The 14,750-nt window shown below is 40.8% G+C and overlaps 1 long non-coding RNA gene across 7 annotated transcripts in view; it reads right to left on the bottom strand.

The window, feature by feature from the left end:
- The window catches only part of LOC114680957, a 77,255-nt gene that overhangs the window by 24,371 nt on the left and 38,134 nt on the right, over positions 1-14,750 (bottom strand). Inside the window, exons 1-2 of one of the 7 annotated variants that reach the window (XR_005089975.1) lie at positions 1,034-2,228; positions 607-691 (exon numbers count right to left, since the gene is read on the bottom strand). The exons of 3 other annotated variants lie outside the window; for them this stretch is intronic. This is a non-coding gene — a long non-coding RNA (uncharacterized LOC114680957). 3 more of the 7 variants (XR_005089976.1, XR_005089977.1, XR_005089979.1) reach the window with 3 other exon arrangements.

Genomic DNA, 14,750 nt, shown 5'->3' with positions numbered 1-14,750 from the left:
GGCATACATTTTCAGCTACATTTTTCTCTGTTTAATCAGTAAGCTACATTAAAGTGACAGTTACCAGTTCAGGAAGCCAGAGTTTGATCAAATCAGCCACAAGTAATCTGAGGGTCTTCCACTGGTGTGCAGACCCCCCAGGGCAGCAATTACTTGCTCATCTATCACAGCAGGAATCACTGGACAGATCCCTCCCCCACACTGCCCCTGTTGAGCAGTAGCCAGCGGCAGAGTAGAGAGTGGACAGTCGCCTGACCCGGGACTTCTTATAGGGACCCACCAATTAGCTGCTGACCAATCGAAACTAACACCTAGTACCTAAGTCACATGACAGGGCAGTCCCTAACACTGTAGGATTTCTGAATTACTGGGGTTATACAAAGGACACTCATTCAGGAAAGTGGGGAGGGGGGGCATATGCCGAAACAGAAAACGCCCTGGCTGCAACAACTCAAGCTTTAAAACAACTAACACCCTAGTCTCACACAGACAGAGAAGAACCCGAGAGCCAGCCAGGATAGAAATCAGAAGAATGTCTGGCATGTATTAAAAAATAATCCCAAAGCAGCGGCTGAGCTTAAAAACTTAATGCAGCTATAAACATACTTCTCATCCCGCTTCTGCCAGTGTCCCTGACAATCTTACATTAACGCTTCATTCGGCACAGCTCCACGGAGCCTTGTAGAGCCACCTGTAGGGAAATGAGAAGTGCATAATCCTCTTTCCTCCCTCAAAGTGCCTAAGAGAAGATTCCCTATATCAAATATATTTTTTAAACAGTTGTAAAACTTAAGCAAACTTAAACATCATCAGGAAAAATCTTTATGCTAACTACAAATCATATCCCTCTTCCTTGTTCATTTTTTACTGTCCATTTCAAGCACACTCTCATTAAGTAAACAAGCCCCTTTCATGAAATAGCTGCCAATTCCTTTTTAACAGCCCAATTTCTCTTAAACACCACTTATGCCTCAGGAAGAAATTTACCACGAACACTCCTACCATTTCTCCATTCTCTGAAAATGGTACTTACAAGTTAAGTGTTCCTTGTTTGGATCTGTCCATTTCTTCTCCCCCTCCCCGACATTTAAATTCAAAACGAGGTCTCAGCTTGATTTTTCCAAACGAGAAGCCCTATTTTGCTCAAGCAAAGCTGCAATAGCTATTTCTCCGAGGCGAGCCCAGAGCACTGTGCTGCTTGCCATTCCTAATTTATGGAAGGAAGCATATGTCAAACAAAGCAGGTGGTGACTCACACTGCCTCCCCCGGCCACATTCTCTCCAGAATGGGAGGGTAGTGTAAGTGCAGCCATTTGGATATGAGTCAGTTTTATTAGACTGCTGGTTGTAGTTGATCTGACAGCTCACATTTGTTTCTTTTCTAACTTGTACATTTAAGGATCAGAATACATGTTCTAGTAGTTTCAAAGCATTCAATCGTGGAAACAAGAAAACTCCAAGAGTATTTTTTTAAGCCTAAGCAAAGCCCTGGCCCCACTCCCTAATATGTAATGTTACAGAACCGTATGTTGGAAATTTTAGAACTAAGGCCACTGAATAATGAAATTCACACAACAGTGGGGAAATCAACAGTCTGCCTCATGTCTTTTACGACCGGGAGAACCCAGTTTAAATCTCGTGATGGGGCCCATGTGGCAGGTTCTTCCGGAAGTGGTCAGGGAGATGAGAGACATACGAGGCTTTCACTTTTGTATGTACTGCAATTTGCACTCTTGAGCCACTTAGATAGAAACACCAACATGACAATGACCCTGCCCCACCCCGACAGTCTTTTAATATCAACTTGTTTAAAAGCTGAAGACAAAAACTTGAAAGTCACCAAATGGTCTCTGGGAAAAATCCCAAATAAAATGCTTAAAAGTCTCCTTTGCAGTAAAAGGTTCAGTAATAAGCATGACGGGAATGGCATTACATGAAGTCAATTGTTCCCAGGTATTACGCAGATAGGAAGAAATGGAATAATGAGTACAATTTCCCACACACAAAAAATCTGCAAGGCTCAGGCAAGCAGTTGAACAGCAGTTATCTCTATTCAGCATACTTCCTTTAACCTTGAGCAAAGTCAGCAAGTGCTTTGACCAAGGCTTATCGTTTACTGTTGATTAAACCATGATGGGTAACTAAGCTATGTTATATAGGACATATCGTCTATATTTACAATGTAAGGCAAAATTCAAATACCAATTCTCCATTTCATAGATGAAGACACAGAAAAGATACACACACTTAAATAATATAAAAGTTAATTGAGGAGTTGATAATTCATTCACTTTATTAAAAATTCTCTATAAGATTTTACTGGAATAAATACCACTCCAAATTTTCATAAAGATTAGGTTTTAGAAATTAAATTTACACAGATTACTTAGAAGCAGGTTTTCAAATTACATTTCTCAACTAGTTATTAAAATGTGCTCATATTTCAGAGATGTATTAATCTAGCCACTGACATTTTCTGAGTAAAGCTCTAGTACACAGAGAACATCTAGTCTATAATTACACAGCTTTCAATGAGAATAAACAGAATATTAATAAAATAAAATCAAACAATCAAGACTCTGGCATCTAAAAAGACCTTTCACATCTTTGAAAAGTCTAGAGAGCAGCTAGCATTTTGATCCTGGTTTCTCTATTCCTAGCTGTGCTCCTGAACTGAAAAGGGCCGGAAAACAGTGTTTGAGTCACACAGCATAGTTAGTGTATCATTAAAACTACTTTAGCATCGGTGACAAACACTGGACCAAGCCATCATTTCTGCAGAGTGTTGCAGTATCTGTTTGGGCTTTTCCCACCGTATTTTCTGGGGTCTCCTACAGTCAATGAAGAAAGGAGATAGGACCAGATGGACCAGTCAGAGATGGGCATTCAGAAACTCGCATCACAGCCAAGCACATGCAGGAGACTGGAAGATTGTGGCAGGAGGATAAGGAGTTCAAGGCCAGCCTAGGTGAAACCCTGCCACAAAACAAAACAAAAAACAGAACTCTCATTCTAGTTGACCCCAGTAGGTCAAGATACTAGGACTGTCACCAGCCAGGAAAGAATAAATATTTGGAGGAACATTATAGCCCTGTTCAGGGCACAGCAAACATTCCCTAATAAGAGGCATTAAGAAGAGTACAGACCCAGAAAAAAGTACTCCTTTTTTTTTCCCTTCATAAGGCCACAACATAAAACCCCACTACATTTACCCTAAGAGAAACCCAGGCAGTTGGGTGGAGAACCTCATTATACATTCTCTATTAGATTGTCTTTCATTAAGAAATTTTACTTTTGAGTACAAGCAGCTCTGGTTCCATTTGAAAGCTTTATGAAGCAGTTCAATCATTCCACAGGCCCTCAGGTAACAAAAGCTAATAGTATCCAGTCTGCATGTGACATAGTTGAAGACTGATAAAAAAGACAGCAAGCAGACATCTCTGAGGTGCAAGCACACTTTATAAATATGTACATACCCTGCTCGGCTGAAGGATAAGCAACTGCTCCAACTTGTCTTCAACATGATGGGGAGAGGAAAAGCACAATGAAAGGGTGGTAGGGATTATGAATGAATGCCAGGAGATGGCCCGACTCACCCCTTTGAGGGAGCTTGGGTGAGAGGAACAGATCTGCTTCAACTCTGCACTAAAAGGATGGGTTGGTGAAATAACATGGAGTTGCCTCTCTATCAGCAACCAAAAATACCAAATAATCTGACTCTATCAGTTCCAGCAACCTCAACTATAGGTCAGAGTGAACACAGACAGTCAGACTCAATACTGGGTCTGGGAGGGTACTGCCTAAAGGAACCTGAGAGAGTCACTTCCTTTCTCTTTTTCATCACCTGGAGAATGAGTGTAAACAAAAAAATACAAGGAAGAAATAGAAATCTGTTTCCATGATGCTCACCACATCACCAAGGGTGAGCAGCCACACCCCTCCCCCAGTAGTTCTCTTCCACTCCAAGGGTAGAAAGAACAGCCTCAAGGTTCCAAGTCACACTCTTCATTAGAAGGCAAATAATACCAGGCATGATGATACATGTCTATAATTCCCTGCCTTGGGAAGCAAAGGTGGGAGAAACACAAGTTCAATACCACCCTGAGCTACATAGTGAGATCCTGTATCCAAAACAAGATCGTTCGCTGTTTAGCAAAGTACTCTCCTTTGAAAGCACATTATATAAAATTCCCAGTATCAGAATTATCTCATAGGAACTTGCCTCCATGGCTATACAACTTGAATGCCTCTACAAACATGCACACAAACTACATGCAGATTTATGTAGGACACTGGGAACATGTCTGTATGAGGACTGGACTCTGTTCCAAGCTTTTCATGTCATATAAGGAGCTGCCTGCCTTCTTGAAATGATTTCACACAGAAGCCGCATACTTCACTCAGAAAATTTTATTACTTGTCTCCTGCTCCACCCATTTTTAAGAACGAACTGACTCAGTTCTTTGATGACAACAACATCGTGGGTGGGAGTGAATACAGGAGTGGGCAGGGGAGGAGGAGAAAAGGAGGAGGGGGAAAGAGGAGGAGGAGAAGGGAAAGAGGAAGGAGCCAAAAGCTGAATCATAGCCATGTGAGTAATCTTAGGGTTTTTTTCTTCTTCCTAAGGATATAAATCAAATTAAGCTTGTTTTGCTGTGGGCGAAGGAAAGAGAATATAATAATATCATGAATCAGAGCAATTATCAACTATGTGACAATCACTCAAAATTAACTACAATCACTGTTTTCTCACAGAAGATGTAAGAACATTTGTTAATAAATACAATTTTTGACAAAAATCCTGAGTTTGAACTTGATGATAACCCTTTTAAGAATCTTTTAAAAACATTGGATTTACACATATATTTCAGAAAAAAGACTTACTGCAGAGCCCACTGTAAGATAATCTTTGGCCCTTGTAGTATAGTGAGAAAAACACTAGGATAATACTGAGAAGAGGCCAGGTTACACACTATTTAGCCAAGACAAAATACAGAATTTCTAAGAACAATTGCTCAGAAAATGAGTTTAGCCACTCCAAAGTATCCACTAGAAATGATGAGTGCACTAGGGGGGCAAATGCCAGAAGACAGGCATCTCTGTCCCAATAGTTTGTAGTAAGAAGAAAGTTAGCACATGAACCTCTCGAAGTGCCTTAGACAGAAATACATGAATCCTCATGAATGAATGAATTTACTAGGAATAATCAGAAAAAAATGTACTAAAGTCAAATAAAAATCAAGCATTAAAAAATGTATGCGGAAGTATTACATGGGGTAGGGATCAGCTCTCTCAGGCACACCTAAAATCTCAGCGCATGGACACAAAGGCAGGAGGACTGCTTAGTTCAAGGTCAGCCCATACATACACAGTGAGACTTTCCATTAGAAGAAAATGGCTATCTTAAAGAACAGTTTTAAACAACCAAATTAGTATTTTCTGTTCTTGGGTAAATAGAGATAATAAGAAGTCAAAAGGGCATTTCCTTCCTTAGCAGTGCTGAGTCTGGGACCCAGGTACTCAGGCATGCTAGGCAAGTACTCTACCACTTAGCTGCTTGCTGTTGTTTTTGCTAAAGCATGGAGCTAATGAGACAGTGTTTTCTACAAATCCAGTTCCTTACAGAATGATCTACAGAGCTCAAAGGACAGTGCTTTTATCACATTGTTAGGTTTTCCAAAGTTCATTTCTATTTATAGGATAGTAATTTTGTACTAGTACCATTAATGGGGTCTCTAATAAATTATTTCAAGACAACTTTGAATATGCCAAGGCTTTTAAGCTTCTTGGGTTCTTTGTAGTCCTCAATTTGGAAATTTTAATTAGTAACGATGAGTTCTTTGTGGATGACAATTTGTACACCCAAGTGTACCTATCTGCAAAACTGCCTTAATAACAGTAAGAAATCTTAACCAAGATATACTATTTATCAATGCTGAGTTTATATAAAATGAACCACATCTGTTCTCAGACTGGATGACTTAGCTATCTATACCCTCAGCCTTCAAAGACTCTGCCAAATTAATAGGACTCATTTTTCAGTCAGTCACCAAATTCATAATCTCAAATTTCCTATGTATCCAAAACAAAATTCTCAAGCGCAGTTTTGCCACATCCTGTTCTGTGCCTGCTGTAAGTGGCTAAAAGAAATTTCTAGTTCAAATTTAAGTCTCTCTCTCAAAGAAAAGAAAGGTTCTGTAGCTGAGGAGATGGTTCACTTGAAAAGTATTTCACTTGCAAGCACAGGACCTACATTCAATCAGAGCCCATGTTAAAAAAAAAAAAGTTAAGCATAGTTGTACAAATCTGTAATCCCAGTGCTGGGTAAGCCAGAATAACTGGCTTGCTAGGTCTCACTGGCCAGCATGGTCTATCTAGTCTACTTAGAGACACTCCAGGCCACTGAGAGGCCCTGCATCAAAAAGAAAAATAGTGGATGGTGCTGGAGAAATGACAAAACCATCCTCTGGCCACTAGACATGCATGTGCACACACATAAACACACTACATGCACATGTTCTAAATATTAACTCAAGGGGAAACAATGAGGGAGAAAAACATATCTCAATTACCAGAGTAAAAGTACCCTAGACAGAAGAGTCATTGAGCAGTCTGTTTAGATACTTTCTGTTCCCTATACACTAAACATTTGGAGTAGGAGCAAGGGTGGGTACAGGGGCTGCCAAGCATTTGTCAAGTTGTGGGAATCATAAGTTTCAGAGGTACTGTAGATTTTAAGTAGAAATGAATTTCAGACTGCTGATAATCAGTCAATAAGTGTGGAATAAAGAGACAAGAAGAAAAAATGTAGTAGTAAAGACACCCGAGAGCATGAATCTGGTAAAGGACAGTTGATGTGTGGGTGGTAGAGAGCTGATCTTTGTTGGGAGGTGACAAAGAAAAGCAATCAGTAGAAGCAGAAAGCAAGAGGTGGATCCGCTGAATAGGGAGGTCAGCATACCAACATCCCTCATAAAACAGACCACACACATCATAGGAAACTGGCTTTGATAGATGGAAAACAATGTAATGTCAGAAAACATAAATGAAACAGAGTAAGTAATAAAAAATGGGAAAGGAGAGACTGCATAGACAAGGGATGAAAGCAATTAAAATGAAAAGCAAACTTACAGCTCTCTGAAAAAATGTTATCCTTAAACAAATAACAAGCCGGCTGGGCGGTGGTAGCGCACGCCTTTAATCCCAGCACTCGGGAGGAAGAGCCAGGTGGATCTCTGTGAGTTTGAGGTACATAACATGGTACCTCAAAGACAGACATGTTTTTCATTGCTTTGTTTTGAGGAATTGGGCAATATCCTCTGCCTTCATTTCACTGTTTGGAAAGGATCAGCAAGTCTTTATGTAACATTGTAATGGGGCATGATATGGCTTCAACTACTTCTACATTCCAAGGTATTGCTCTGAAAGTTAGAGTCCCAGTCATTTTCCCAACTTCACTAATAAATTCACTCCCTACCACTATCATGCCTTTCTGCAAGGGTATTGTTCCAATGGCAACAAAAGAACCTATCACAGAGCAGGCATACTCACTCTATACAGAACCAGGAACACAGACAACACATACAGTCAAGTGAACACTTACTGCCAACTTGTGGATGCCAGGCTAAACAGCACTGTAAAATAACCAGTGCTGGGCAGATAACAATTGAAGTTTCATCCACTGCCATATGCACCCCAATTTTAGAAATGTGAAGATCTCAGGGAGCGTCTAACAGAAATCCCCTTAGACTACGTGAAATGCTATAGAAGTTGTGGTTTCTCCTCCAACTGGGTGAATACACATTCCCTGTCATTTTTTTCTGACCACAGTGCCCAGTACACTCATTCAGTCATTCAACGCCTTTCCAAATACTTCCTAACTGCTAAGCACTATGCTGGGTTTAGAGACAGAGGCCCTGCCCTAATGGAGTTTCCAGACTATAACAAAAGGAAATAAAATCAAATAAATACAGAACTGACAAGCTGGTGATAAAGTGCCCAGAAAGAATAGAGGAGGCATGGGAGGGGCAGATTAAGTAGTCACGGGAGCAGATTCCATAAATACCTGGGCAGTGAATGAAGAGGGTTATGGCAGAGAGAAAAGAACTTGAGGTGGAAATATACTTTCTCAGGGATAAAATCAGTAGAAAGTCCAGGGTCACAAAGCAGAATGAGCAGGGAAGAAAGAAGAGAGAAATGAGATTGATTAGGCTGAACAGGCATAGGGAAGCAGGTTACACAGGGTTCCTGGGCCAGTCAAAAAAGTTATCAGTCCTTACTCTGAGAAACAAAACTGTATGAAGTTTCTGATAATGAGTGTAGGCTGTTCAAAGATCTTTGGATGGTATGTTAGGACGGCCTTCTGTTAGTTACTATGGCAAACTATCTGACATAACATACAGAGAGAACAGTTTTTCACTTAGTTCTCCACTGCTTTGGTCCTTTGCTTTGGGTCTGTGCTGACAGTAAGGGCAGTTAGAAGAAGAAAATAATAGGAGGAAGACCAAGGCCCTTGAATATCAGGGGGTTGGGGAACTCAACAAATGTGTAGAGGATAGTTTTATGTCAATTTGACACAAGCAAGAAACATCAGAGAGGGAGCCCCAAATGAGAAAATGTGTCCATAAGATCCATCTGTAAGGCATTTTGTTACTTAGTGATTGATGGGGGAGGGCCACCCCAGGTCTGGTGGTCTTGGGTTCTATAAGAAACCAAGATGAACAAGCCATGTGAAGCAAGCCAGAAAGCAGTACCTCTCCATGGCTTCTGCCTCCAGGTTCCTGCCCTCACTGCTTTTGATGATGAACTGTTACATGGAACTGTGAGCAAAACAAACACTTTTCTCCACAAGTTGCTTTGGTCTTGGTCTTTCATCACAGCAATAGTAACTATAACAAAAGGAACTAGCAAGGAATACCCTTCAGGGAAACAATGGCATCAGGAGACAAAAAGAAGAGCATATGATCAGCTGATAAGCTGATAAGCTGATGGATACCAGGACCAGTACCTCAGACTGAATTTCAACTGTGAAGGGCCTGGATGCTCTTGATAGGGGAAGATGGAAACACCATTCTTAAAGAAAGTAAGGCCTATAGAGCACAGGACAGAAGCATGCCAGGTTGTCCTAAGAGATAACTCTGACAAAGAGAAATGGAACAGTGGCTTCAGGAAGAAGTGGGTGGTATAACAGATGACTCGTGAACACAGGCCAATTGAAGGAGCCTAGCCTTCACTTCTGATAAGGCAAAATGGAAGTTAAGTCAGAACACCCATGGAGGGATACTGGTATAACCTGTTCAGTTTTCTTCCAAGCTCATCTACCTTCTGTTAGGAGTTTGTTTAAGACCTTCTCTTCAGACTTGGGTAATTTGATCTCTTGTGAAATGGCTGCTTATTGTTGCTGCTGCCATACTGGCCTACAGCCTCAACGCATGTTTTTTAAGGCAATGAAACCAAAAACATTGGTGATATAATCTAGAATAATCTAATAGTCTGTGGCTATAAACTGAAGTATCTAGCAAACCTTAAACCATAAGTGTTCAAAAGAGTTGTGAGTAATCAATGATGCTTAGCTTTTTTTTTTGCGCTAAGAAACACAAACTCTGAACAAAAGTACATGAATAACTGTAACTGTTGTTGTGTTGAAAGACACAACAACCATAGCAGCAAACATTTCTTGAAAACACCTAAGTAGGCCAGGCAGTTGTGGCGCATGCCTTCAATCCCAGCACTGAAGAGGCAGAGCCAGGCAGATCTCTGAGTTTGAGGCCAGCCTGGTCTACAGAGAGAGATCCAAAACAGGCACCAAAGCTACACAAAGAAACCCTGTCTCAAAAAAACAAAATAAAGGGAAAAGAAATGTATATGACTTTTTCAGATCTGTCTCATGAACAGGAAATTGGACATGTCTCCATGAATGACTTCGATAGCTCCAATACCAGGAATAGCATGCACCAAGGGCTATCTCCCAGAGAGTTAGCAAGCAGCAGGTAGAATCCATCTGTAGCAATACAACAAAGTCTGAGCAAAGGTCTTAGGAACTGAGGACATCAAATCTTACCACCTAGCACCTTGAGGACTAGACAGAATGTAACTGCTCATGAAATTAACATTTTCTGACTGCAGGTATTGGCTGTGAAAAGCAGTCTTAAAATTCTTAGGTTGCTATCAAGAACACACACACACACACACACACACACACACACACACACAAAGATGGGGTACCTGAATTAGTTAATCCTAGGTAAGGACAGTCAAATGGGGTTTACAATACAAACTGCCCAAGTCAAATGCCAGCTCTACCCAATTCTATTGGTTACAGGATGTGTAATCTTGGAATTTGCCAAAATTAGCATAAAAACTTTTCAGGAAAATCACAAAAACAGAGCAGAGGAAGGTTAAATATACTAAGGACACCAAATGTGCTATAAAATTTGAGGGCAAGAAAATCTATGTTGCAAAACTCATTGAGATTGTTTCAATGTGCCAACACAGCTATCATGAAGATTAGAATCACACAATTCACATTTTAGTAGAAGGCAGAAACTGGAAATAGACTGTATTCTTGCCTCAGACCCTTTTTGCCCTCATCATCTCTGAGGTTCTCTTCTGGAACTCCAGAGAGACAATGGCACAAAACACTGTATACTGAACCACAGAAGAGATTCTGTCCTACAGGAAAATGGCCCTGTGAAGGCTCTCTACTATGAGAAGAGCCATATTTAAGCAAACTTAGCAAACCAGGGCTACCAACTCTCAATTTTGCCATCTCTGTACCTTGTCATAGGTTTTGGAGCCTCTTGAAATGACTGACACACAGCTACCCAATGAAGCTGTTCTGCTGTGGAGGTATAGTATCTTTTCTCATCTTTCTTTTCCTTTCATTTGGTTCATTGTTTTGCTTTTGTGGGTTTTGAGGCATGTGTCTATAGTGTTGCTGGAGATGGTGTACTCTAGGCAAGTGTCTGCCCTATTAATTGAAGTCTGAGGGTAGTCTCTACCCAAAACCTCATCAACACACCAGTCCTCCCTGCCTTTCCCATCTCAGGCGACTAAGAAATCCCAGTGATATTTCAGCAAGGCCTGTCCCCACCTGTTTTTTAATTTTAGCCCCAAGTGGAAGGAAACAGGTGTCAGGAACTCAATGGAGCAAGATGGCATGAGTTGGTTTCTGTAGCTAGAGTTTTCCTGCCTGGCCCACAGTTAGGACAAATCTCTGTCACCCGCTAGTCCCACAGCCGCTCAGACCCAACCAAGTAAACACAGAGACTTATATTGCTTACAAACTGTATGGCTGTGGCAGGCTTCTTGCTAACTGTTCTTATAGCTTAAATTAATCCATTTCCATAAATCTATACCTTGCCACATGGCTGGTGGCTTACCGGTGTCTTCACATGCGGCTTGTCATGGTGGTGGCTGGCAGTTTCTCTGCCTCAGCCTTCTGCTTCCCAGAACTCTCCTCTCTCCTTGTCCCACCTACTTCCTGCCTGGCCACTGGCCAATCAGTGTTTTATTTATTGACCAATCTGAGCAATTTGACATACAGACCATCCCACAGCAGGTTTCCATTTTCAAAACTCCAATATTGAACAAATATTGTCCAATACGGAACAAATGTGTCCAAACAAAGGGAAATGGTGTCTCCACATATGGAAAATGTAGATTTGTATCACCTATATACTATGTGTTCTGAAGAGCACATAAGTATTGGTTTGCTCTTTATAAAAGAAAAAAAATCCTTTCAACCTTACAATGTGCTAGGATCTGGGACAGAAAAAATACACATGAAGACCTGGCACTTCAGAAATCATGATGTCATCACAGAGACCTGGTACAGAAGTGAGGAATGATCAAACAGGGCATATAACTCTAGTACATTATGTACAGTGGTAGAGTATGTACAAAAGCCCTAGGCTCTATCCCCAACACCACAACAAACAAACAAATCAGGAGAAGACTATAAATCATCCAAGGAAGCATGTGGACTCCAAAGGTACAAAAGAACACCTTCAGCTTCTCCATCCTTCCAATGACTGGTGGGAGAGAGAGCCCAACAGAGTAACATGGATCATGGCAAATCTGCCAGAAGCTAGAAGAGCCTCTGCTGGCAGCTGTGTTCTCTGCTACCTGTTGTAACCTCAAACTCCCACAGCACTCAGCCTTCAAAACATTCAAGTGTGCTCTAAGATGAGCAGCACACTAAGGAGCAGCAATGTCTGCCAAGACACGAGGGTGAGACAGGTGTAGTACCCAGTTGAATTGGGAAAGAGTAAAAGAATGTGACTGGCAGGAATAGAAGACGCAAGGAATGGTACTACCACTTTATTTTTGTTGTTTCCTTCTCCCTGTGCCCCTTTGAAAGACAGATCATCTCTATAACCTAGTTATACTAGTTGAATACTACTGTACACCTCAACTTCTCCCACATGCTGGATTTATAGATTTGCAGTACTCCATCATCCAGGAATGATAGTCTTTCTGCCTGCATTCATTTCTGAAGAAAATGAAGGAGCTTCAGCTGTGGCCAGTGAGACATGAAGTGGTGGTGCATAAAGAGCACATATCAGAGGCATCACCCAAGAGGGAGTCATGCTACTTCCATCTTAAGCTAGCATCCTGGCCCAGCTCTCACCCAAGTCACCCCATTCCACAGAAAGATCCCTGTGAAAAGAGTCTTGTGAAACAGGGAGATCCCAAGCAAGATACCCTTCCCAAAAGCCAAAGCCACTAATACAGACAAAAGATGGAAGCAAGCAGGGTTGACAGTGGAACATGGACTTTGTTTACCAGGAAAGGCAATTGTCAGCAGCTCTATTTTACTAACTTAGACATGTGGAAACACAGATCCAAGGAGCCCCATTTACTAGGTTGGGATTATTTCTTTAGGTGCAAGGGAAGTTGTTTTTGTTTTGAGACAGAGTTTACCAATGTAGTCCCGGCTGTCCTAAAATTTGCTGTGTAGACCAGGCTGGCCTCAAACTCAGAGATCCACCTACCTCCACCTCTATCTTCCAATTGCTGGGACTAAAGGCGTGCACTATCATGCCTGGTCCAATTTCTAAGTTTTCCAAGCAGGAAACACACTAATTATACAGAGTAAAATAACATGCCAGTGAGTCAATGTAGAGTTCCTTCACTGCTCATACCATCTTGCCCCTGGTCTAACATATGTATGAACTCAAACTATAACATAAAATCAGGATATGAGCAAGATATTACATTAGAAAGCAAATTATTTGTCACTGCCTTTCATTCTGCCTGCAGCAAGATGGTTGAAGGTATATTTCAGCAGCAGAGTTCTGCCTACCATATACAAGAACTAGGGTTCCAAGAGGAGCACTATGTGCTAAAACAAACAAAGTAGCAATAATTATCACCAGCAAAAGCAACCCTGTTCTGTCATTGGGGAATGTTCATGCAGTTTTAATATAGATTCATGCTGATGTCTCCAGCTTTTACATGGGTTCTTGAGATCCACTCTCTAGTTCTTACACTTATGCTACAGGGATTTTACCAACTGAGCCTTGTCCCCAACCCACGTTTCAAGGTTATTGAAAGAGTGATGCTTCTTTCTATCAAAGGGGGATCCTACAGGTAGGAAGGAAACAAATCTCTGAAGGTATTACAATACTTACTCCTTGGGAATAGAGAAATGGCTTTGTGGTTAAGGCACTTGTTGCTCTTTTAGAGAACAAGGGCTTGATTCCCAACACTCACATAGCAGCACACATCCTCAAACATAGGTTCCATTGGATTAGATGCCCCCTTTGGTCTCTACAAGAACCAGGCATATGTATGTTGCATAGACAAGCATAAATGCAAACATTCATACACATAAAAATAAAATCTAAAAAAAATTAAACAATACAACCATTGATGTGAAAATCCTTAATTAGAGCTTCTCAACAAAATCCAGTGTCCTTGAAATGAGCAGATTCTAGGAAAGCTAGGACAAAATAAAGTTGTTCTCATTTAAAACACACACAACTATGGCATTGATACTACAGTAGAGCAATGGCCAGTGAAGGCTAAGTTTTAGGGGACAAGAAAAGACTGGGACTGAAAGAGATGAACTAGGGATAGGCTACATAAGATAAGCTCATTCAGTGAAGGATTTCAGGTAGCAAGGTCAAGGTGAATCATAATTCCCTCACTACAGCTAATAGATTTCCATGTGTGACACCCCTCACTCATTTCTACCCTTTTTGTTTTCCATGCCCGCCACACAGACACTGAACTAGTTCTACATGCTGCTAGCTATTGCAGGTATACCTCAATTATACTCAGATCTTTCCCTGCAATCTTTCACAGGTCAATGATTTCCCTAGAATTTTTTTTATTTCCTATTTCTGATGCTTCTTTTAAAAAGTTTATGGTAGAAAACTTCAAAGTATATACAAAAATTAAGATAATAGTACATATAAACCATCACTAGGGAAATAAATAAGCAAGTGAATATTTAAACTTTTCTTAGGCCAACAGGTCGATGTTGTTTGCTGTTTTTTTTTTTTTTTTTTTTGTTCGTTTGTTTTATTTTCAGACAGGGTCACATATTATGGTCCCGGTTGCCTAGAACTCACTATGTAGCTCAGGCTGCCCTAAAAAAATCAAGCAACTTCTCCTGCTTCACCTCACAGGTCTTTGGATTATAGGCATGAATTCACCACACACAGTGAGTGATTTTTATTTTTTTTAATTAATTCATTTCATGTGTTATATATATGTGGATGCATGCCATGGCATGAATGTGC

This window comes from Peromyscus leucopus, chromosome X (genome assembly GCF_004664715.2).
Source record: "Peromyscus leucopus breed LL Stock chromosome X, UCI_PerLeu_2.1, whole genome shotgun sequence".
Lineage (NCBI taxonomy): Eukaryota > Metazoa > Chordata > Mammalia > Rodentia > Cricetidae > Peromyscus > Peromyscus leucopus.
This window is presented reverse-complemented; position numbering and strand designations above follow the sequence as displayed.